Raw genomic sequence first — 23,651 nt, 5'->3', positions numbered from 1 at the left:
CCTCTCGATGATGGGACGGTCAATCAGAGAGTCAGGAAAGTCCTTGAAAAATAAACTCCATTTGTTTCTGTCACTGTCTCTGGAATCCAAGATTCCTCCAAATGATACAGGTTGGCGTGCAGGGCCCCAGGCACAAGCACAGAGGAAACGGACACCTGTGAACATGAAGTCAGCCAGCAATACACAGAGAGCTTAGGGCAGCGTCATTTTGCCACAACTTGGAAACAACACATGCTGTAACACCCCTGCCTTCACTGCCCCACAACCATCAGGCCATTTCCCATCTTTCCAATGAAGTGATGGCGGATTGAGGCCTAATCGAGGTGCTTACTATTACAACACAAGATAGCAGGTTCAGGTTTGTTTTGATGCCTTGGACGATGACATTTTATTTCAACATAAAAAAGAACCTAACTTTGGTAAATGTATATGGCAATGTGACGTGTATTATAGGAGTGGAATGTACAAAACCGATTGGTAAATTGACTTCCCCTTTGATAAAAAAAAAATTGATAAATAATTTCCCAACTTAACCCCAACACTGGATGAGTTATCTTGGTATTGGGAGGGACAAAGAGAAGGAAAAGATATCGTTTATCCCACTTTGTTTCCTCCTTAAATTGTTGATCTATCTTGAACAAATCTGGACATCATTAAATGAGAGATGTACGTTACAATGTACACACAACGTACACACAACATACTGGTACATAATGTATACATAATATACACACAACATACTGGTACATAATGTACACACAACATATGGGTACATAATGTATACATAATATACACACAACATACCGGTACATAATGTACATAATGTATACATAATATACACACAACATACCGGTACATAATGTACACACAACATACTGGTACATAATGTATACATAATATACACACAACATACAGGTACATAATGTACACACAACATATGGGTACATAATGTATACATAATATACACACAACATACCGGTACCTAATGTATACATAATATACACACAACGTACACACAACATACCAGTACATAATGTATACATAATATACACACAACGTACACACAACATACCGGTAGATAATGTACACACAACATACCGGTACATAATATACACACAACATACCGGTACATAATGTACACACAACATACCGGTACATAATGTATACATAATATACACACAATGCACCGGTACATAATGTACACACAACATACCGGTACATAATGTATACATAATATACACACAACACAACGGTACATAATGTATACATAATGTACACACATGCCGGTACATAATGTACACATAATATACACGCCATACCGGTACATAATGTATACATAATATGCACACAACATCCAAGTACATAATGTATATATAATATACACACAATGCACCGGTACATAATGTATACAAAACATACCAGTACATAATGTACACACAATGTACAGACACATAATGTACACACATGCCGGTACTTAATGTACACAAAATATACACACCATACCGGTACATATTGTATACATAATATGCACACAACATCCAAGTACATAATGTATACATAATATACACACAATGCACCGGTACATAATGTACACAAAACATACCGGTATGTAATGTACACACAATGTACAGATACATAATGTATACATAATGTAAACACAACATACCGGTACATAATGTATACATAACAACACAATGTACACACAACATACCGGTACATAATGTACACATAATATACAAACAACATACCGGTACATAATGTATACATAATATACACACAATGTACCGGTACAAAATATATACATAATAAACACACAATGTACCGGTACATCATGTATACATAATATACACACAATGTACAGGTACATAATGTATACATAATGTACACACAACATACCGGTACATAATGTATACATAATATACACACAACATGCCGGTACATAATGTAAACATAATATACACACCATACCCGTACATAATGTATACATAATATACACACAACATCCAAGTACATAATGTAGACATAATATACACACAATGCACCGGTACATAATGTATACAAAATATACTGGTACGTCATGTACACACAATGTACAGATACATAATGTATACATAATGTACACACAACATACCGGTACATAATGTACACACAACATACCGGTACATAATGTATACGTAATATACACACAACATACCGGTACATAATGTATACGTAATATACACACAACGTACCAGTACATAATGTATACATCATGTACACACATCACACCGGTACATAATATACACACAATGTATCGGTACATAATGTACACACAACGTACCAGTACATAACGTGTACATAATGTGCACACAACATACCAGTACGTAATGTATACACAATGTACAGGTACATCATGTATACATAATGTACACACAAGATACCGGTACATAATGTGTACATAATGTACACACAACATACCGGTATATAATGTACACACAATGTACAGGTACATAATGTACACACAACATACCGGTACATAATGTATACATAATGTACGCACAACATACCGGTACATAATGTATACATAATATACACACAACGCATCGGTACATAATGTAAACACAACATACCGGTACGTAATGAATACGTAATGTACACACAACCTACCGGTACATAATGTACACACAACGTACAGGTACATAATGTATACATAATGTACACACAACGTACACACAATGTACCAGTACATAATGTCTACATAATATACAAACAACGTACATGGTACATAATGTACACACAACATACCGGTACATAATGTACACACATTGTAAGTTTTCCTTTATAGTTCGAGTTCAATGGTCAAGGTGAGAGTACATAATATATACATAATTTACACACAACGTACCGGTACATAATGTATCCATAATATACAAACAACGTACATGGTACATAATGAACACACAACATACCGGTACATAATGTACACACAACGTAGCAGTACATAATGTACACACATTGTAAGTTTTCCTTTGTAGTTCGAGTTCAATGGTCAAGGTGAGAGTGTGGTACGGTTTGAATATGACATTATTAGGTGGTGACAACAATTGGGTCATGTCGAACAGTCTTGAAACCTGGAAACCTTCCCTTCACGAGGCCAAATGATCGACAGTGCAGACAATGAAGTCTCATCTGAATATTCGCAAAATTGGCGCAACTGTTGATGACCCCACTGCGTCACAGTTATGTGAAGAGCATTTCTGACATCAGATAACAATTGTGGAGTGGAAATAATGTGGTGAGCATGAAGGACCCCTTACCCTCTCTGTTGGTTAACCCCCTCCAAAAGTAGTGAGCATGGAGGAACCCTTACCCTCTCTGTAGGTTAACCCCCTTCCCAAAGTGGCGAGCATGGATGACCCCTTACCCTTTCTGTTGGTTAACACCCTCCCCAAGTGGCGAGCATGAAGAACCCCTTACCCTTTCTGTTGGTTAACACCCTCCCCAAGTGGCGAGCATGAAGAACCCCTTACCCTTTCTGTTGGTTAACACCCTCCCCAAGTGGCGAGCATGGAGGACCCCTTAACCTCTCGATTAGTTAACACCCTCCCCATGTGGTGCAAATGGAGGACCCCTTACCCTCGCTGGAGGTTAACACCCTCCCCAAGTGGCGAGCATGGAGGACCCCTTACCTTCTCTGTTGGTTAACACCCTCCCCATGTGGTGCACATGGAGGACCCCTTACCCTCTCTGGAGGATAACCCCCTCCCCATGTGGTGAGCATGGAGGACCCCATACCCTCTCTGGAGGTTAACCCCCTCCCCATGTGGCGAGCATGAAGGACCCCTTACCCTCTCTGTAGGTTAACTCCCTCCCCATGTGGTGATAATGGAGGACTCCTTACCCTCTCTGTCGGTTAACACCCTCCCCATGTGGTGATAATGGAGGACTCCTTACCCTCTCTGGAGTTTAACACCCTCCCCATGTGGCGAGCATGAAGGACCCCTTACCCTCTCTGTAGGTTAACACCCTCCCCATGTGGTGATAATGGAGGACTCCTTACCCTCTCTGGAGGTTAACACCCTCCTCTCCACCAAATAACTCTTCTGCTATCTTCTTAGAACCTCATTTTCCTTTTCCTATTCCCAGAATAATCCTCTTTCTTTCACGCCCTAAACACACTACGAGGCTTTCCTGGAACTATTTTGGAGTTCACCAAAGTTACAAATCCACCATACTAAAAAAACAGAATATGTTTGTATGTATGTTTGTTTGTTTGTTACTTACGAAATCTAAAGATTTCGTAAGTATATTGATGACTTCCGTTTCTGTTTGTTTGTTACTTACGAAATCTAAAGATTTCGTAAGTATATTGATGCCTTCCGTTTCTGTTTGTTTGTTACTTACGAAATCTAAAGATTTCGTAAGTATATTGATGCCTTCCGTTTCTGTTTGTTTGTCTGTTTGTTTGTTTGTTTGTTTGTTTGTAGGCACGATAACTCGAGAACGGAAGAAGCCACCAATGTCAAATTACACCACGAGATTCAGGAGGGTGATGGCTAGTGCTGATTAGATTTTGGTCGAAATCGGTCAAAGGTCAAGGTCACAGTGAGGTCAAATATTCGATTTTTCATGGTTTGGTACAGATAACTCGAGAACAGAAGAAGCTACCAATGTCAAATTACACCACGTGATTCAGGAGGGTGATGGCTAGTGCTGATTAGCTTTTGGTCAAAATCGGTCAAAGGTCAAGGTCACAGTGAGGTCAAACATCCAAAACATTCGATTTTTGATGGTTTGGTGTAGAATCATCGGAGAAACTTCTGGTTTGCGTCGCTACCTTCTCGAGAGACAGCTTTTATTAGACAAGGTCAGAGGTCAAGTTCACGATTTCGTAAGTACCAGTCTATGACTGCTTGTTTGTTTGTTACTTACGAAATCTTTAGATTTCGTAAGTATATTGATGACTTCCGTTTCTGTTTGTTTGTTTGTTTGTTTGTAGGCACGATAACTCGAGAACGGAAGAAGCTGCCAATGTCAAATTACACCACGTGATTCGGGAGGGTGATGGCTAGTGCTGATTAGATTTTGGTCAAAATCGGTCAAAGGTCAAGGTCACAGTGAGGTCAAATATTCGATTTTTGATGGTTTGGTACAGATAACTCGAGAACAGAAGAAGTTACCAATGTCAAATTACACCACGTGGTTCAGGAGGGTGATGGCTAGTTCTGATTAGATTTTGGTCGAAATCGGTCAAAGGTAAAGGTCACAGTGAGGTCAAACATCCAAAACATTCGATTTTTGATGGTTTGGTACAGAATCATCGTAGAAACTTCTGGTTTGCGACACTACCTTCTCGAGAGACAGATTTTATTGGACAAGGTCAGAGGTCAAGTTGACGATTTCGTAAGTACCAGTCTATGACTGCTTGTTACTTACGAAATCTAAAGATTTCATAAGTATATTGATGACTTCCGTTTCTGTTTGTTTGTTTGTAGGCACGATAACTCGAGAACGGAAGAAGCTACCAATGTCAAATTACACCACGTGATTCAGGAGGGTGATGGCTCGTGCTGATTAGATTTTGGTCAAAATCGGTCAAAGGTCAAGGTCACAGTGAGGTCAAACATCCAAAACATTCGATTTTTGATGGTTTGGTACAGAATCATCGTAGAAACTTCTGGTTTGCGTCGCTACCTTCTCAAGAGACAGCTTTTATTAGACAAGGTCAGAGGTCAAGTTGATGATTTCGTAAGTACCAGTCTATGACTGCTTGTTTGTTTGTTTGTTTGTTTGTAGGCACGATAACTCGAGAACGGAAGAAGCTACCAATGTCAAATTACACCACGTGATTCAGGAGGGTGAAGGCGAGCACTGATTAGATTTTGGTCAAAATCGGTCAAAGGTCAAGGTCACAGTGAGGTCAAATATAATTCCGTAAATTCATGTGGAGAAATGGAGTATTTTTGCTTCGCTCGACGTTACGAGTTCGTTTTAACTTCAATTTTAATTTTGTCTTCGGTTTTTGCGATCGCTTAGGACGCTTAAAACTCCGTTGTCGAAATTCTGGTAAAAATCGGATGTTTTGGAGACGTTTAAAGATTGTATAAAAAATATTTCACTCGACGCATCACGGGTCGTCCCATGATGCAGTGCGCTCGAGTAGACGCGTCGTCGTTGAGTTACGTTAAGGTATAATTGCGTGGAGAAATGGAGATTTTTACTTCGGTCGACGTTACGATTTTTGATGGTTTGATACAGAATCATCATAGAAACTACTAGTTTGCGTCGCTACCTTCTCGAGAGACAGCTTTTATTAGACAAGGTCAGAGGTCAAGTTGACAATTTCGTAAGTACCAGTCTATGACTGCTTGTTTGTTTGTTCGTCCTTTATAGGCGGCCAAACCGTTGGATGGAATGAGATGAAACTTGGCATGAGTGATCCTTGGGACATGAGAACGGACATGGGGGGGGGGGGTCAAGTTCAAGGTTAAAGGTCACAGGGTCAAGGGGTCAAGGTCACCGGGTAACTTCAATTTCTCAATTTCATCCGATCGAGACGGGACCAACGCCATTCGACAGATAATCGAAATTAAATGACAGTTGATTGACGACATTCACTTCCGACTTCCGGTTTTTGAGTTATGACGTCATAAATGGACTAAAACGTCAATTTTTCATGTTTGTTTGTCCTTTATAGACGGCCAAACCATTGGATAGAATGAGATGAAACTTGGCATATGTGATCCTTGGTAACGGACATAAGGGGATCAAGGTCAAGGTCAAAGGTCACGGGGTCAAGGTCACCGGATAACATCAATTTCATCCGATCGAGACGGGACCAACGCCATTCAACAGATAACTGTACCCGCCCATGGGCGGGTACTTTGCTTGTGTATTTCTATATTTCCAAGATCGAACGAACACACACACACACACACACACACACACACACACACACAGTTACTAAATGTATGATGTTGTTGTGAGTGCAAATGTTGTTTTGCAAAAGATGCAGAAAGGTTGTAACGTGTATACAGGCCGTTAGTAACATGTACATGTACAGAACTCCTTAACACGTGACATAAACAAACATCTGAAATAAATACCTGAGAAATAACGACCAGCGATCGATCGGTCTGTCCGTCCATCCGTCCGTCCATCCGTCCGTTCATCCATCCGTCCATCGATCCGTCCGTCCATCCGCCCATCCGTCTGTCTGAAAGTAAGTCCATTAGTCCGTTGATCCATCCATCGATCCGTCCTTCCATCGATCTGTCCGTCCATCCGTCCGTCTGTCTGTAAGTAGGTCCATTAGTCCGTTGATCCGTCCATCAATTCCACACAATCGATGTTGGGAATGGATGGGAAAGATATCCACAGATGGAAAAGAGTATCTCGGGTCCATCTTCAGTTCATGCTCGAGGCTACTGAAAGAGTTCCTTCAGACAATAGAAACAGATAAGAGACTCAGACATAGACACAACAGTGCAAGACAAACGGTGAGAACATTAAAACAAAGGTGTGCAAATGTGTACAGCGAGGTGTATACAAAGTCAAACAAAGCAAATCGTGAAATAAATTGAAGTTACAGTTACATATTTAAATTTATAAAACATATCATGTGTATTTAATGTTCAGATAAAATCGAACAACAACAACAAGAAGAAGAACAAGAACAACAACGAGCAAGCAAGCAATTGATTTGTAATACACGCCCTCCTTCCGATGTGATATTTCAAAGTCCATAAAGGGCATAACTCTGTGAGAAATTGAGGAAACGTCCTGAAACTCGAACTTGTTCTGTAACTTATCATGGTAAAGTCACGTACCAAGTTTCAATTGAATAAGTTAGAGGGTTTGGAGAAAAAAATCTGAAAAACCGCAGGTGGGACGGACGGACAACCTCCAGTGTCCTCCGCTCTGGTGAACCCAGTGGGGGACTAATAATAAATAACACGGTATTCAGGTATGGAATCCAATCAACGTTTGACAAACAGGTGTCCAATGGTGCAGCACAAGGTGCTGATCAAAGTTACCTGTAACACGTGGGTCATTAATTATGTGGGAGTTCATGACTTGCACCTGATAGCGAGTTAGTAAATGTGATCTGGGTCCAATTTCCTCATTTACTTGTAAATTCGGGTTTTCCTGGAGTTCGAAGAAAGCTTGTGCTTAGCGAGATAGTGTCGAGTGGGTCGTTTGTTTGCACCATCACGTGGGATCGATACCAACGGGCACCACATTGGTGATCGCTTTCACGTTTTCATGAGTAGATGAACACCCTAATGGTCTTAGAAACGTGGAACGATGTACCGAGGAGGTCTGCAATTCTCAACATCATTTATCTATCCGCTTTCAGGTGCCAATGGTGATGACTGCAATGCCTCTGGGTTGTGCAGCAGCGTTGAGTGCCAGGTCGCTGTGCTGAGGACCTTCGCAAGATGGATTCTCATGCCTGGATCCAGGCTCGTGCAAAGCTGGTAAGGGGCCCAGGCCACATGGGAAATGTAGGCCAGGGCCCAGGCCAGGCCCCCATTTCAAACTGCTCATTAAGTATTTTTGTAATCAGTGCTAAGTACATATGATTGATGTATGGGTATACAGATGTACATGTAGTGTACATGATGTACTTGCAGGTAAAATAACTAAAACGATTTATATAAAAATACATCCGTGCGGGAGTGACGGTCATCTCAGCATGAGTTCCTGTTACGAGGGTGTAGTGTTCTCAGGTCAGGAGGGTATTTTGGCCAACTTTGAAGTCACGTGACGCGAAAACGAAAGCGAATATCGAAAATCCGGCCTGATCAAATTTAGATATTGTCCCATAGATTCATATGCCACAATCAAATTTAAGATTGCTTGAGAAATGTAGGAGGAGATAGATTTTGAAAATCGTCATTTTGCAACTACATGAAGCAGTTTTTACAAAATTCAAAGTCACGTGACATATACGTATTCGAAGATATCGGTATTCTTTCGAATGGACATGAAAGACAAGGTCAGCTGCTATGCAATGACACCATTGACTAATTTCTACCATGCCCAGTAGAGAATATATAGCCTCCTGAAGGTAGGGCAGTTTTTGCAAACTTTGAAGTCACGTGACGTGAAAACGAAAGCGAAATTCGAAAATCCGTCCTGACCAAATTTAGATATTGTCCCATACATTCATATCCCACAATCAAATTCAAGATCGCATGAGAAATGTAGGAGGAGATAGATTTTGAAAATCGTCATTTTCGCATTTTTTGCCAACTTTGAAGTCACGTGACACGAAAACGAAAGCGAATATCGAAAATCCGGCCCGACCAAATTTAGATATTGTCTAAATATTATAATATTATAAATGTCTAGATATTATAATAGAGATTCATATGCTACAATCAAATTCAAGATCGCTTGAAAAATGGCGGAGGAGATAGAATTTGAAAATCGTCATTTTCGCAACTTCAAAGGCCTCGTGACCTTGACCTTGACCTTCGGTGACCTTGAAAGTCATACCATCGTGTACGTCTCATCGACCTCTATCAGGATCACTAATGACCAGATCTCCCGCTTCAACTTCATTGTGAACGGACGGACGGATCGAAGGACATCGACACCCATATTATTAGGTCATGCTCGAAGAGATGACCTAAAAGGGTCATGGCAAGAAATTTTATTCAAAATGTACATAAGACAATGGAGTGATGTGGAGAGGCGTTCAATATTTGTTCTTCCCACATGATATAGAAATGTTTTACTTTCATATTTTTTTCATTGTCCCACAAAACTGATCTGAAATGACAAAAAAAACAAAAACAATATTAAGTAAAACATCTTAATTTTGTTCAACCTGTTATATTCTAGAGCTTTAAAGTTTGTGAAAATCTTCTCGGTCAGTAATTTTGTTTCCACCGACCAGCCAATAGATTATACTCGCGATACTCGTGCACATGCACGGAATAGCAGTACAACATACAGTAGCTGGTAGCAGACGACAGACCGTACACGGAGAATGACAAAAATATGCATTGTGCAAAATGCAAGTGGTACTATGGAACGCCAAAACTTCCCAAACATTGTCGGCATGTCCGCTAAGTGCCACAGCAATTTCATAGGGATCGTGTGACGGCGAGCCGAGTTTTTAGTGTGCAAGCCTGGTATTATAATAGAGATAATAATATTGGTCGTAATATTTTGATATTGACCAACAAAACAAAAATCAATGTAAGTGTGTAATTTTTTGTTCCTTTACTTGTTTAACATTGGACCCCCTCATAATCATAGGCCCATGCCAACTGGCCCAACTGGCCCAACTGCCCCCCCCCCTCCCTCTGTTCTGGTCAGCCTGGATCAAGGTGTCATCTGCAAGAACCATAATAGGCATAGCTTGCCGTTGTCACTAAATTTCCTCACCCCATTGGTGTAAGATTTTTAAACTTGATGTCTTTATATTCCATTGACTCATCAGTTATTTTATCCACACGTCGACATCATTGCTCGTGGGTCATACCTGCCTCAGTGCCATCACCTGTATGCTCAGTGAGGGTTGCAATTTCAATAGCCTGGTGTTTGTAATTTGTACCTAATATGCTCTTTGCGATGTTGGGATGTTGGGATGTGGTGGCCTGCATCGCCTCCTGCTGCATGAATATCATGGGTTAACGTGCCACTGGTGGATGGCACACACAAATACACACAACTGTTCTGTCCTATTGTGGTACACGTGCTCGGCCATGTTATGCAGTTTCACTAATTGTTTCTGCCTGCATGATGCCTGTTGATGGAGCCTCTGTAGTGTTGGAGCTAGAGCAGTGCCAGCGAGGTTATCCATCCAGCTTTCCTCCCAAAAAGATCATCCTCTGAGTTTATTGACCCAGTAATAACTTCCACTAAATCCAGTATTTGAACAAACGTCTGCATTTCCTGGACCAACTTCGGATTAACCTTCTGGGACTGAGGTCCTGCACCTGTACCCAATTACACAAAACGTACACGGTGAGTACTTAGCACCTTGAAGGAAAACAAATTATTTTACCAAAGATCAAATTCACTTTTGCCACTGATGAGTACAGTTCGGTTGTCTGTTCTGAGCCTGTCCTTGTCCTTTTGCTGTCCGCCTGCCGGTCACTAATACCATTTACATTTCCAAACCTACCGAGGGATACAACCTAAACCCCTATTCGCTTAACCTTCTTTACGTGGCAATGCCCTGTCTGGTTACCCCCCCCCGCCCCCCCCGTATCCATTCCCACCCACAGGTCCTTCCTTCTGTGTGACAAGGTCCAAGATTGTCCCATGCATCATGTAATCCCAATTTTCATGATTCTTACCCATCCCAATCCCTTTACACTTCCTTATGTTAAATTACATCTGCCAATCCTTTGCCAAATCGATTAAAGTATCTCGAACAAGAGCGAGAAGTGATTTGTAATACACGTCCCCCAACTGATGTGTGATGTCTAACTCCAAAAATTGAATAACTCAGTGAAAATTAAAATAAAAAAACTCCAGGAAACTCGAACTTGTTCTGTAGCTTATCACAATGAAGCCAGGTACCAAGTTTCAGTTAAATATGTTGAAGAGTTTTGGGAAAAAGTCTGAAAACCCCCAGGTGGGATGGACGGATGGAGAGCAAACCGATATCGTACCCTCCGGTGAAACTGGTAGGGGACTGCTAAAGGAGTTCTTGCTGGTGAACGATCACGTCGATCCGCATCGGTGTCCGAGTGAGACAATGGATGGAATCAACAGAACTGCCGTGGCAAACAAGGTGAGATGATCTTTACTCCGACGAAGGGTTAAAGTCTGAAACGTTAGCCTCTCGTTTTCCCACGATGGTTTACATACCTTGATTACCTCCGTTATTAAAGTATCTCGAATTCCTGACTTTGATCACCTCCCTCTCTGTTACCAACCAAACCTCCAAGCTTGGTGTAATCTGTTTTGGAAGGTGTACTATCGTATTTGACTACTTTCATTGTTTGTCCCAGGTTTGAACACAATTTTGTTTTATATAATTTTTAACATTCATTATTAATACACAGTATTTGAACAGAATTCATACTTATTACCTCTGACACTAAAGGTGGATGGTGATTATGCTCTGACCCCTGTATATTTGTCTGTGAGCAGGATGTCTCAAAAAGGTATGTATGGAATCGTACGAAACTAGGTGGATGAGTTGGATAGGTGACAAGATCAAGCTGATTAGATTTTGGTTCAGGTCCGAATCCGGATCGGCCTATCAGTGGTTATTGTAAGGTTTTGGTTTAATATCCCGTTACGTAATCTGGCACGAGCACGGTAGATTTGAGGGGGGCTAGGGTGGGCTTGTTATTGTTGTTGTTCTTCTTACTTACTCTCATGAGATTGAATAAAGGAACTGTGAGACCTGTTTACGGAGATGACGTCGCATGGTTCCTGCTTATGATCACCACATGGTGTCGAAGTCCTGAAGCCATGGACCGAAATAACTCAGGAAAACAAGCTCGAATGAGCTAAGATCCTCGTCCTCTTAATGATGACGTCATTGTGATGTATCAGGTTTGCGATAAATTCTGTGCTAATTCCCGGCTTGATTCCCGCAAACAAAATTCAAACAGCTTGCCTAGTTTCGGAGATAATGGTACAGGCGATTTCCATTAGCGGCGATATTATGACGTCAACTTTTTTTCGAGAAAGAATTTCCAAAATCGGAGATGGTTACTGCCTGCGCGTGGGCTTTCTGCATATACATGGGAAGTTTCATGAAGATCCGATGAACTCTGGGTTGTGAAACAAAAAATGTTAAAAAAATAGGAATGACGTCATAAAAATTGATATGACATCACAGTGATGTATCATATGTGTGGTAATTAATCTCTGCTAATGCCCTGTTCGATTCCCGCAAACAGAATTCAAAAAGCTTGCCTAGTTTCGGAGATAATTTTTTAGGCGATTTCCATTAGCGGAGATATTTTGACGTCATAACTTTTTTTTCTCGGAGGAATTTTCAAAATCGGAGATGGTTACTGTCTGCGCAGGGTATTTTTACATATCTACGCCAAGTTTCTGAAAGTTTCGATGAAAACTGGAGGCTGTGAAACAAAAAAGTCCACAAGAACAACAACGTGAGTAAGACTTAGAGATCCTCCACGAGGAACTAAAAATGAATATGTTTAAGCCACTAGAATCTTTCTCCTTTAGAACGGGGAATGTGGTCGAGAACTGGAGGCACTGGGAGCAGCTTTTCCATATGCACCGTGCTGTCACAGACGGAGCTTGTCCAAAAGTCAAGAAAAACGGAAGTCACCATTTTGCTGCACTGTGCTGGCGCTGAAGCGCAGGATATTCAAAATAACATCATGCTATTTGAGGGGGAGGATTCAGATGATTGGGAACAGGAACTCCAGAAGTTCCATACACACTGTGAGCCCTGCAGGAACGAGGTACTTGAAAGATACAAGTTCTAACAACATGGTCAGCATGACGGGGAGACAGTTGACAACTGGGTCAAAGATTTGTGAACGCAGCTGGACAACTGTGAGTACGGTGACCAGAGAGATAAAAATCTCAAAGATAGGATCTTGTTTGGGGCGACAAATGAATGAGTGGAAGAGAGACTCTCGAGGGAAGAGAACCTTAGCCTACAGAGGACTCTGGATATTTGTCATACTGCAGAGGCCAGCAAAACTCATCTTCGAGCTACGTCCTCATCAGCAACCCACACAGGTACATGCTGTGTATTGACACAAAGCTAAAAGAGAATGAATCGGGAAGCAGTCAGAATCAAAAGCCAGGGACATAAAAGCAGAGAGCCATCATAGCCTCAGGCAAGAGAGCAAATGTGGTAATTGTGGTGTGCAACACCCAGCAAGTATGGCAAGCTTTGTCGTGGCTGTAACAATCGGCCAAATCACTTTCAGGCACAGTACTTTCGCTCAAAGAGGAGAGTGAAGAAAAATGGCAGTGGGGTGTATTTAATACCGTGGCAGTGGGGTGTTTTTAATACCGTGGCAGTGGGGTGTTTTTAATACCGTGGCAGTGGGGTGTTTTTAATACCGTGGCAGTGGGGTGTTTTTAATACCGTGGCAGTGGGGTGTTTTTAATACCGTGGCGGCGGGGTGTTTTTAATACCGTGGCGGCGGGGTGTTTTTAATACCGTGGCGGCGGGGTGTTTTTAATACCGTGGCGGCGGGGTGTTTTTAATACCGTGGCGGCGGGGTGTTTTTAATACCGTGGCAGTGGGGTGTTTTTAATACCGTGGCAGTGGGGTGTTTTTAATACCGTGGCAGTTGGGTGTTTTTAATACCGTGGCAGTGGGGTGTTTTTAATACCGTGGCAGTGGGGTGTTTTTAATACCGTGGCAGTGGGGTGTTTTTAATACCGTGGCAGTGGGGTGTATTTAATACCGTGGCAGTGGGGTGTATTTAATACCGTGGCAGTGGGGTGTATTTAATACCGTGGCAGTGGGGTGTATTTAATACCGTGGCAGTGGGGTGTATTTAATACCGTGGCAGTGGGGTGTATTTAATACCGTGGCAGTGGGGTGTATTTAATACCGTGGCAGTGGGGTGTATTTAATACCGTGGCAGTGGGGGGTATTTAATACTGTGGCAGTGGGGTGCATTTAATACCGTGGCAGTGGGGTGCTTTTAATACCGTGGCAGTGGGGTGCTTTTAATACCGTGGCAGTGGGGTGCTTTTAATACCGTGGCAGTGGGGTGCTTTTAATACCGTGGCAGTGGGGTGTTTTTAATACCGTGGCAGTGGGGTGTTTTTAATAATGTGGCAGTGAGGTGTTTTTAATAATGTGGCAGTGAGATGTTTTTAATACCGTGGCAGTGAGATGTTTTTAATAATGTGGCAGTGGGATGTTTTTAATAATGTGGCAGTGAGATGTTTTTAATAATGTGGCAGTGGGATGTTTTTAATAATGTGGCAGTGGGATGTTTTTAATAATGTGGCAGTGAGATGTTTTTAATAATGTGGCAGTGAGGTGTTTTTAATAATGTGGCAGTGAGGTGTTTTTAATAATGTGGCATTGAGGTGTTTTTAATAACACTGAACAACAAATTTCAAAAAATTTTTTTTACTGGAGATGTGTAAAGTGATTAAGACTAATTTGGGTACGCTGATTTCAAAAATCATAACCGTTTTGCTGTATCACGTCAGGATTTTCAGGAACAGAAATATTCCCATTGCCTAGAAGTCAGGATTTCAATGAAATTTACATAATGTCTTTAACATGTCTATTTCGTACAATTGTTGTTAACTTGTGTTATATTTCTTTCTTTCAGATAAAGATGAGTAGGCGTTCCTGTACCAATCATCCTGACAACTTCTGTTATGTCTGTGGTCGGTATACCAAAAAAGATCAACAGCGAAGTATATCTACAGCAGTGAAAATGAAGGCCGCCTACTTTCACTACTTCGGGTGTAAGGTGGGGGACCAAGAACAGAGCTGGGCACCACACATCTGCTGCACAAGCTGTCACACAACCTTGACTCAGTGGTTGGTGGGCAAGCGCGCGAGCATGCCATTTGCGGTGCCCATGATATGGCGTGAGCCGCAGAATCATCATGATGATTGTTATTTCTGCTGCACAAGCATCGCCGGCTTCAACAAGAAGAATAAAGGTCACATCAAGTACGCTGACTGCGTCTCTGCTCGTAAACCTGTGCCTCATGATGACGAGAACCCCGTTCCAACACCTCCAGCTGATCAGAACATAGCTGTAAGCAGTGGTGAAGAGGATGGTGATGATGAACCTTTTGAACCCGACACTCAAGAATCACACCTTCTGAACCAGGGAGACTTAAATGATCTTGTAAGAGATCTCTCGCTGTCAAAGGCGAAGGCAGAGCTGCTTGGATCAAGGCTGCAGCAGTGGAATCTACTTGAACCTAACACCAAGATATCCTTGTTCAGAGCACGTCACAGAGACATGGCTGAGTTCTTTGAGATGGAAGACACGATGACATTCTGCAGTGACATCAACGGTCTGTTGAAAGAACTTGGGTGTGATCACGATCCTGCAGACTGGCGCCTCTTCATCGACTCGGGGAAGTACAGCTTGAAGGCTGTTTTGCTCCACAATGGCAACGAGAAACCATCAGTCCCACTGGCTCACGCATTCGGCATGACAGAGACCTATGAGACTATGCGGCAGCTGCTTGATTCCATCAAGTACAATGACTTCAACTGGCACATCTGCGGAGACTTGAAAGTGGTGGCGCTGTTGTTAGGGCTGCAGTCAGGCTACACGAAATACATGTGCTTCCTTTGTCTCTGGGATAGCAGAGACGACAAGAATCACTGGACAAAGAAAGATTGGGAAGAGCGAAAAGAGCATGTACCTGGTCGACACAACGTGAAGCATGTCGCCCTTGTCGACCCAGCCAAGGTTTTCCTTCCACCACTCCACATAAAGCTCGGCTTGATGAAAAGTTTTGTACGGGCAATGGATCTGAATGGGCGTGGGTTTTTATACCTCAATGAAAAGTTTGGCAACACCTTGTCGGAGGCCAAGATCAAGGCTGGTGTCTTTGTTGGACCGCAAATCCGACAGATTATGAAGGACGAAACTTTTCCGACAACTCTAAACCCCAAAGAGCTGGCAGCGTGGAGGAGCTTCAAAGCTGTGACGGACAACTTCTTGGGGAACGAGCGCGCGGACAACTATGAAGAAATAGTGCAGCAGCTGCTGGAGTCCTTCAGGAAACTTGGCTCCAGGATGTCCCTGAAAATCCATTTCCTGCACCAGCACCTGAACTTCTTCCCTGACAACTTGGGAGCAGTCTCGGACGAGCACGGCGAGCGATTCCACCAAGAGATTTCACTCATGGAGACGCGTTACCAAGGGCGGCACAACCCGAACATGATGGGCGATTTCTGCTGGTTCCTGCATCGTGAAACTGACACAGAGCAGCACAAACGCAAAGCCAAATGCCTAAAGCATTTTTAATTACATTCTAGTGGAGTTTTTCTGTAATTTCTATAATTTTGAAGCATTCATGATGAAATAAATGAATAAATGAATTTTTGTAAATTTCATTGAAATCCTGACTTCTAGGCAATGGGAATATTTCTGTTACTGAAAATCCTGACGTGATACAGCAAAACGGTTATGATTTTTGAAATCAGCGTACCCAAATTAGTCTAAATCACTTTACACATCTCCAGTAAAAAAATTTTGTTGTTCAGTGTAATGTGGCATTGAGGTGTTTTAATAATGTGGCAGTGAGATATTTTTGATAATGTGGCATTGAGGTGTTATTAATAATGTGGCAGTGGGGTGTTTTTAATAATGTGGCAGTGAGGTGTTTTAATAATGTGGAATTGAGGTGTTTTAATAATGTCGCATTGAGGTGTTTTAATAATGTGGAATTGAGGTGTTTTAATAATGTGGCAGTGAGATGTTTTTAATAATGTGGCAGTGAGATGTTTTTAATAATGTGGCAGTGAGATGTTTTTAATAATGTGGCAGTGAGATGTTTTTAATAATGTGGCAGTGAGATGTTTTTAATAATGTGGCAGTGAGATGTTTTTAATAATGTGGCAGTGAGATGTTTTTAATAATGTGGCAGTGAGATGTTTTTAATAATGTGGCAGTGTGATGTTTTTCATAATGTGGCAGTGAGGTGTTTTTAATAATGTGGCATTGAGGTGTTTTTAATAATGTGGCATTGAGGTGTTTTTAATAATGTGGCATTGAGGTGTTTTTAATAATGTGGCATTGAGGTGTTTTAAATAATGTGGCAGTGAGGTGTTTTTAATAATGTGGCATTGAGGTGTTTTAAATAATGTGGCAGTGAGGTGTTTTTAATAATTTGGCAGTGGGGTGTTTTTAATAATGTGGCATTGAGGTGTTTTTAACACCGTGGCAGTGGGGTGTTTTTAATAATGTGGAATTGAGGTGTTTTTAATAATGTGGAATTGAGGTGTTTTTAATAATGTAGCATTGAGGTGTTTTTAATAATGTGGCATTGAGGTGTTTTTAATACCGTGGCAGTGGGGTGTTTTTAATACCGTGGCAGTGGGGTGTTAGTAATACCGTGGCAGTGGGGTGTTTTTAATACCGTGGCAGTTGGGTGTTTTTAATACCGTGGCAGTGGGGTGTTTTTAATACCGTGGCAGTGGGGTGTTTTTAATACCGTGGCAGTGGGGTGTTTATAATACCGTGGCATTGGGGTGTTTTTAATACCGTGGCAGTGGGGTGTTTTTAATACCGTGGCAGTGGGGTGTTTTTAATACCGTGGCAGTGGGGTGTTTTTAATACCGTGGCAGTGGGGTGTATTTAATACCGTGGCAGTGGGGTGTATTTAATACCGTGGCAGTGGGGTGTATTTAATACCGTGGCAGTGGGGTGTATTTAATACCGTGGCAGTGGGGTGTATTTAATACCGTGGCAGTGGGGTGTATTTAATACCGTGGCAGTGGGGTGCTTTTAATACCGTGGCAGTGGGGTGCTTTTAATACCGTGGCAGTGGGGTGCTTTTAATACCGTGGCAGTGGGTGTTTTTAATACCGTGGCAGTGGGGTGTTTTTAATACCGTGGCAGTGGGGTGTTTTTAATACCGTGGCAGTGGGGTGTTTTTAATACCGTGGCAGTGGGGTGTTTTAATACCGTGGCAGTGGGGTGTTTTAATACCGTGGCAGTGGGGTGTTTTTAACACCGTGGCAGTGGGGTGTTTTTAATACCGTGGCAGTGGGGTGTTTTTAATACCGTGGCAGTGGGGTGTTTTTAATACCGTGGCAGTGGGGTGTTTTTAATACTGTGGCAGTGGGGTGTTTTTAATACCGTGGCAGTGGGGTGTTTTTAATACCGTGGCAGTGAGATGTTTTTAATAATGTGGCAGTGTGATGTTTTTAATAATGTGGCAGTGGGATGTTTTTAATAATGTGGCAGTGGGATGTTTACCTTCGCATTCTGCGAAAGGTTATGTTTTGGTCGGCGTGTATTTATTTATTTATTTATTTGTAATCTTGTGATTCGTATAACTCAAAAAATATTAAACCGAATTGCATGAAATTTGGTGGGATGAATGGTTATTAGCCAGGAAGCATTCGATTAGATTTTGGGATCGTTCAGGTCAAAGGTCAAGGTCAAGGTCACGAAAAGGTCAAAATCGTCTTTTTACGATAACACGGTCGATTTTTATTCAATTTGCATGCAACTAACGCCAAAATGTTCAGAATTCAACGCCTCATCTTGTGATATGCAATATGACACAATGACTACCATACTCTTGTTACCGGTTAGGGGTCAAAGGTCAGGGGGGTCACGACCTTGAAAAATATGCGGTTTTTGTCATAACGCGGACAATTCTTGTCCGCTTTACATGAACCCAGCACCAAAATGTTCAGAATTTAATGCCCAATCTTGTGACACAATGGCGTCATAACACATGTCACCGGTTGGGGTAAAATGTCGGGGGGGGGGGTCACGCCCTTGAAAAATATGCGGTTTTCGGCATAACTCAGTCAATTCTTATTCGATTTGCATGAAACCAGCATCAAACGAGATTACCTTCTCTTGTTGAAACGTTGTATTCACCGAGCTTGCCAGTTAAGTCTCGCCAAAACGACGTGAGTTGATTGTTGTTTAGTCCGTAGCCCCTGAAAGTCGGGGGGGGGGGGTCATGACATTATAGATATGTGGTTTGTGTCAGAAAACCATTCATATGAAACCAGTTCCCCACACTCATACCAAGAACAAAAAAAGTAGTGGCGGCGAAGGTATGCGCTCTATGAGTGCCCGTTCTAGTTTTAATAATTTGGCAGTGAGGTGTTTTTAATAATGTGGCATTGAGGTGTTTTTTATAATGTGGAATTGAGGTGTTTTTAATAATGTGGCATTGAGGTGTTTTAAATAATGTGGCAGTGAGATGTTTTTGATAATGTGGCATTGAGGTGTTTTTAATAATGTGGCAGTGGGGTGTTTTTAATACCATGGCAGTGGGGTGTTTTTAATAATGTGGCAATGAGGTGTTTTTAATAATGTGGCATTGAGGTGTTTTTAATAATGTGGCATTGAGGTGTTTTTAATAATGTGGCATTGAGGTGTTTTTAATAATGTGGCAGTGGGGTGTTTTTAATACCGTGGCAGTGGGGTGTTTTTAATAATGTGGAATTGAGGTGTTTTTGATAATGTGGCATTGATGTGTTTTTAATAATGTAGCATTGAGGTGTTTTTAATACCGTGGCAGTGGGGTGTTTTTCATACCGTGGCAGTTGGGTGTTTTTAATACCGTGGCAGTTGGGTGTTTTTAATACCGTGGCAGTTGGGTGTTTTTAATATCGTGGCAGTTGGGTGTTTTTAATACCGTGGCAGTTGGGTGTTTTTAATACCGTGGCAGTTGGGTGTTTTTAATACCGTGGCAGTGGGGTGTTTTTAATACCGTGGCAGTGGGGTGTTTTTAATACCGTGGCAGTGGGGTGTTTTTAATACCGTGGCAGTGGGGTGTTTTTAATACCGTGGCAGTGGGGTGTATTTAATACCGTGGCAGTGGGGTGTATTTAATACCGTGGCAGTGGGGTGTATTTAATACCGTGGCAGTGGGGTGTATTTAATACCGTGGCAGTGGGGTGTATTTAATACCGTGGCAGTGGGGTGTATTTAATACCGTGGCAGTGGGGTGCATTTAATACCGTGGCAGTGGGGTGCTTTTAATACCGTGGCAGTGGGGTGCTTTTAATACCGTGGCAGTGGGGTGTTTTTAATACCGTGGCAGTGGGGTGTTTTTAATACCGTGGCAGTGGGGTGTTTTTAATACCGTGGCAGTGGGGTGTTTTTAATACCGTGGCAGTGGGGTGTTTTTAATAATGTGGCAGTGAGGTGTTTTTAATAATGTGGCAGTGAGATGTTTTTAATACCGTGGCAGTGAGATGTTTTTAATAATGTGGCAGTGGGATGTTTTTAATAATGTGGCAGTGAGATGTTTTTAATAATGTGGCAGTGGGATGTTTTTAATAATGTGGCAGTGGGATGTTTTTAATAATGTGGCAGTGAGATGTTTTTAATAATGCGGCATTGAGGTGTTTTTAATAATGTGGCATTGAGGTGTTTTTAATAATGTGGCATTGAGGTGTTTTTAATAATGTGGCAGTGAGGTGTTTTAATAATGTGGCAGTGAGGTGTTTTAAATAATGTGGCAGTGAGATATTTTTGATAATGTGGCAATGAGGTGTTATTAATAATGTGGCAGTGGGGTGTTTTTAATAATGTGGCAGTGAGGTGTTTTAATAATGTGGAATTGAGGTGTTTTAATAATGTCGAATTGAGGTGTTTTAATAATGTGGAATTGAGGTGTTTTAATAATGTGGCAGTGAGATGTTTTTAATAATGTGGCAGTGGGATGTTTTTAATAATGTGGCAGTGAGATGTTTTTAATAATGTGGCAGTGTGATGTTTTTCATAATGTGGAAGTGAGGTGTTTTTAATAATGTGGCATTGAGGTGTTTTTAATAATGTGGCATTGAGGTGTTTTTAATAATGTGGTATTGAGGTGTTTTAAATAATGTGGCAGTGAGGTGTTTTAAATAATGTGGCATTGAGGTGTTTTAAATAATGTGGCAGTGAGGTGTTTTTAATAATTTGGCAGTGAGGTGTTTTTAATAATGTGGAATTGAGGTGTTTTTAATAATTTGGCAGTGAGGTGTTTTTAATAATGTGGCATTGAGGTGTTTTAAATAATGTGTCATTGAGGTGTTTTTAATAATTTGGCAGTGAGGTGTTTTTAATAATGTGGCATTGAGGTGTTTTTAATAATGTGGCATTGAGGTGTTTTTAATAATGTGGCATTGAGGTGTTTTAATAATGTGGAATTGAGGTGTTTTAATAATGTGGCAGTGAGATGTTTTTAATAATGTGGCAGTGAGATGTTTTTAATAATGTGGCAGTGAGATGTTTTTAATAATGTGGCAGTGAGATGTTTTTAATAATGTGGCAGTGAGATGTTTTTAATAATGTGGCAGTGAGATGTTTTTAATAATGTGGCAGTGTGATGTTTTTAATAATGTGGCATTGAGGTGTTTTAAATAATGTGGCATTGAGGTGTTTTTAATAATTTGGCAGTGAGGTGTTTTAATAATGTGGCATTGAGGTGTTTTAAATAATGTGGAATTGAGGTGTTTTTAATAATGTGGGATTGAGGTGTTTTTAATAATGTGGCATTGAGATGTTTTTAATAATGTGGCATTGAGGTGTTTTTAATAATGTGGAATTGAGGTGTTTTTAATAATGTGGCATTGAGGTGTTTTTCACAATGTGGCATTGAGGGGTTTTTAATAATGTGGCATTGAGGTGTTTTTAATCATGTGGCAGTGGGGTGTTTTTAATACCGTAGCAGTGGGGTGTTTTTAATAATGTGGCATTGAGATGTTTTAATAATGCGGCAGTGAGGTGTTTTTAATACCATGGCAGTGAGATGTTTTTAATAATGTGGCATTGAGATGTTTTAATACCGTGGAAGTGAGGTGTTTTTATACCGTGGCAGTGGGGTGTTTTTCATAATGTGGCAGTGGGGTGTTTTTAACACTGTGGCAGTGGGGTGTTTTTAATACCGTGGAAGTGAGGTGTTTTTAATACCTTGGAAGTGAGGTGTTTTTAATACCGTTGCAGTGAGGTGTTTTTAATAATGTGGCATTGAGGTGTTTTTAATACCATGGCAGTGAGATGTTTTAAATAATGTGGCAGTGAGATGTTTTTAATAATGTGGCATTGAGGTTTTTTTCATAATGTAGAATTGAGATGTTTTTAATAATGTGGAATTGAGGTGTTTTTAATAATGTGGCATTGAGGTGTTTTTAATACCGTGGAAGTGGGGTGTTTTTAATAATGTGGCAGTGAGATGTTTTCAATAATGTGGCATTGAGGTGTTTTTAATAATGTGGCAGTATGATGTTCTTAATAATGTGGCATTGAGGTGTTTTTAATAATGTGGCATTGAGGTGTTTTTAATAATGTGGCAGTGAGGTGTTTTTCACAATGTGGAATTAAGGCGTTTTTAATAATGTGGCAGTGGGGTGTTTTTAATAATGTGGCAGTGAGATGTTTTAATAATGTGGCAGTGAGGTGTTTTTAATACCATGGCAGTGAGATGTTTTCAATAATGTGGCATTGAGATGTTTTTAATAATGTGGCAGCGTGATGTTTTTAATAATGTGGCATTGAGGTGTTTTTAATAATGTGGAATTGAGGTGTTTTTAATAATGTGGCATTGAGGTGTTTTTCACAATGTGGCATTGAGGGGTTTTTAATAATGTGGCATTGAGATGTTTTTAATAATGTGGAATTGAGATGTTTTTAATAATGTGGCATTGAGGTGTTTTTAATAATGTGGCATTGGGGTGTTTTTTATTCCGTGGCAGTGGGGTGTTTTTAATAAGGTGGCAGTGGGGTGTTTTTAATAATGTGGCAGTGTAATGTTTTTAATAATGTGGCATTGAGGTGTTTTTAATAATGTGGCATGGAGGTGTTTTTAATAATGTGGCATGGAGGTGTTTTTAATAATGTGGCATTGAGGTGTTTTTAATAATGTGGCATGGAGGTGTTTTTAATAAGGTGGCATTGAGGTGTTTTTAATAATGTGGCATTGAGGTGTTTTAATAATGTGGAATTGAGGTGTTTTAATAATGTGGCAGTGAGATGTTTTTAATAATGTGGCAGTGAGATTTTTTTAATAATGTGGCAGTGAGATGT

At 40.9% G+C, this 23,651-nt stretch overlaps 1 long non-coding RNA gene across 1 annotated transcript in view; it reads right to left on the bottom strand.

Annotated features, from left to right (window-relative positions):
• Positions 1–23,651, bottom strand: part of LOC147016149 (uncharacterized) — a 48,479-nt gene that overhangs the window by 18,623 nt on the left and 6,205 nt on the right. The window contains exon 2 of the long non-coding RNA XR_015050033.1: positions 19,479–19,567. This is a non-coding gene — a long non-coding RNA (uncharacterized LOC147016149). The remainder of the gene's footprint in view (positions 1–19,478; positions 19,568–23,651) is intronic.

This window comes from Eptatretus burgeri, chromosome 12 (assembly GCF_056783735.1).
Source record: "Eptatretus burgeri isolate ZD-2024b chromosome 12, Ebu_testis_v1, whole genome shotgun sequence".
Lineage (NCBI taxonomy): Eukaryota > Metazoa > Chordata > Myxini > Myxiniformes > Myxinidae > Eptatretus > Eptatretus burgeri.
The sequence above is the reverse complement of the archived record's forward strand: the minus strand, read 5'-3'. Positions and strand labels throughout refer to the sequence as shown.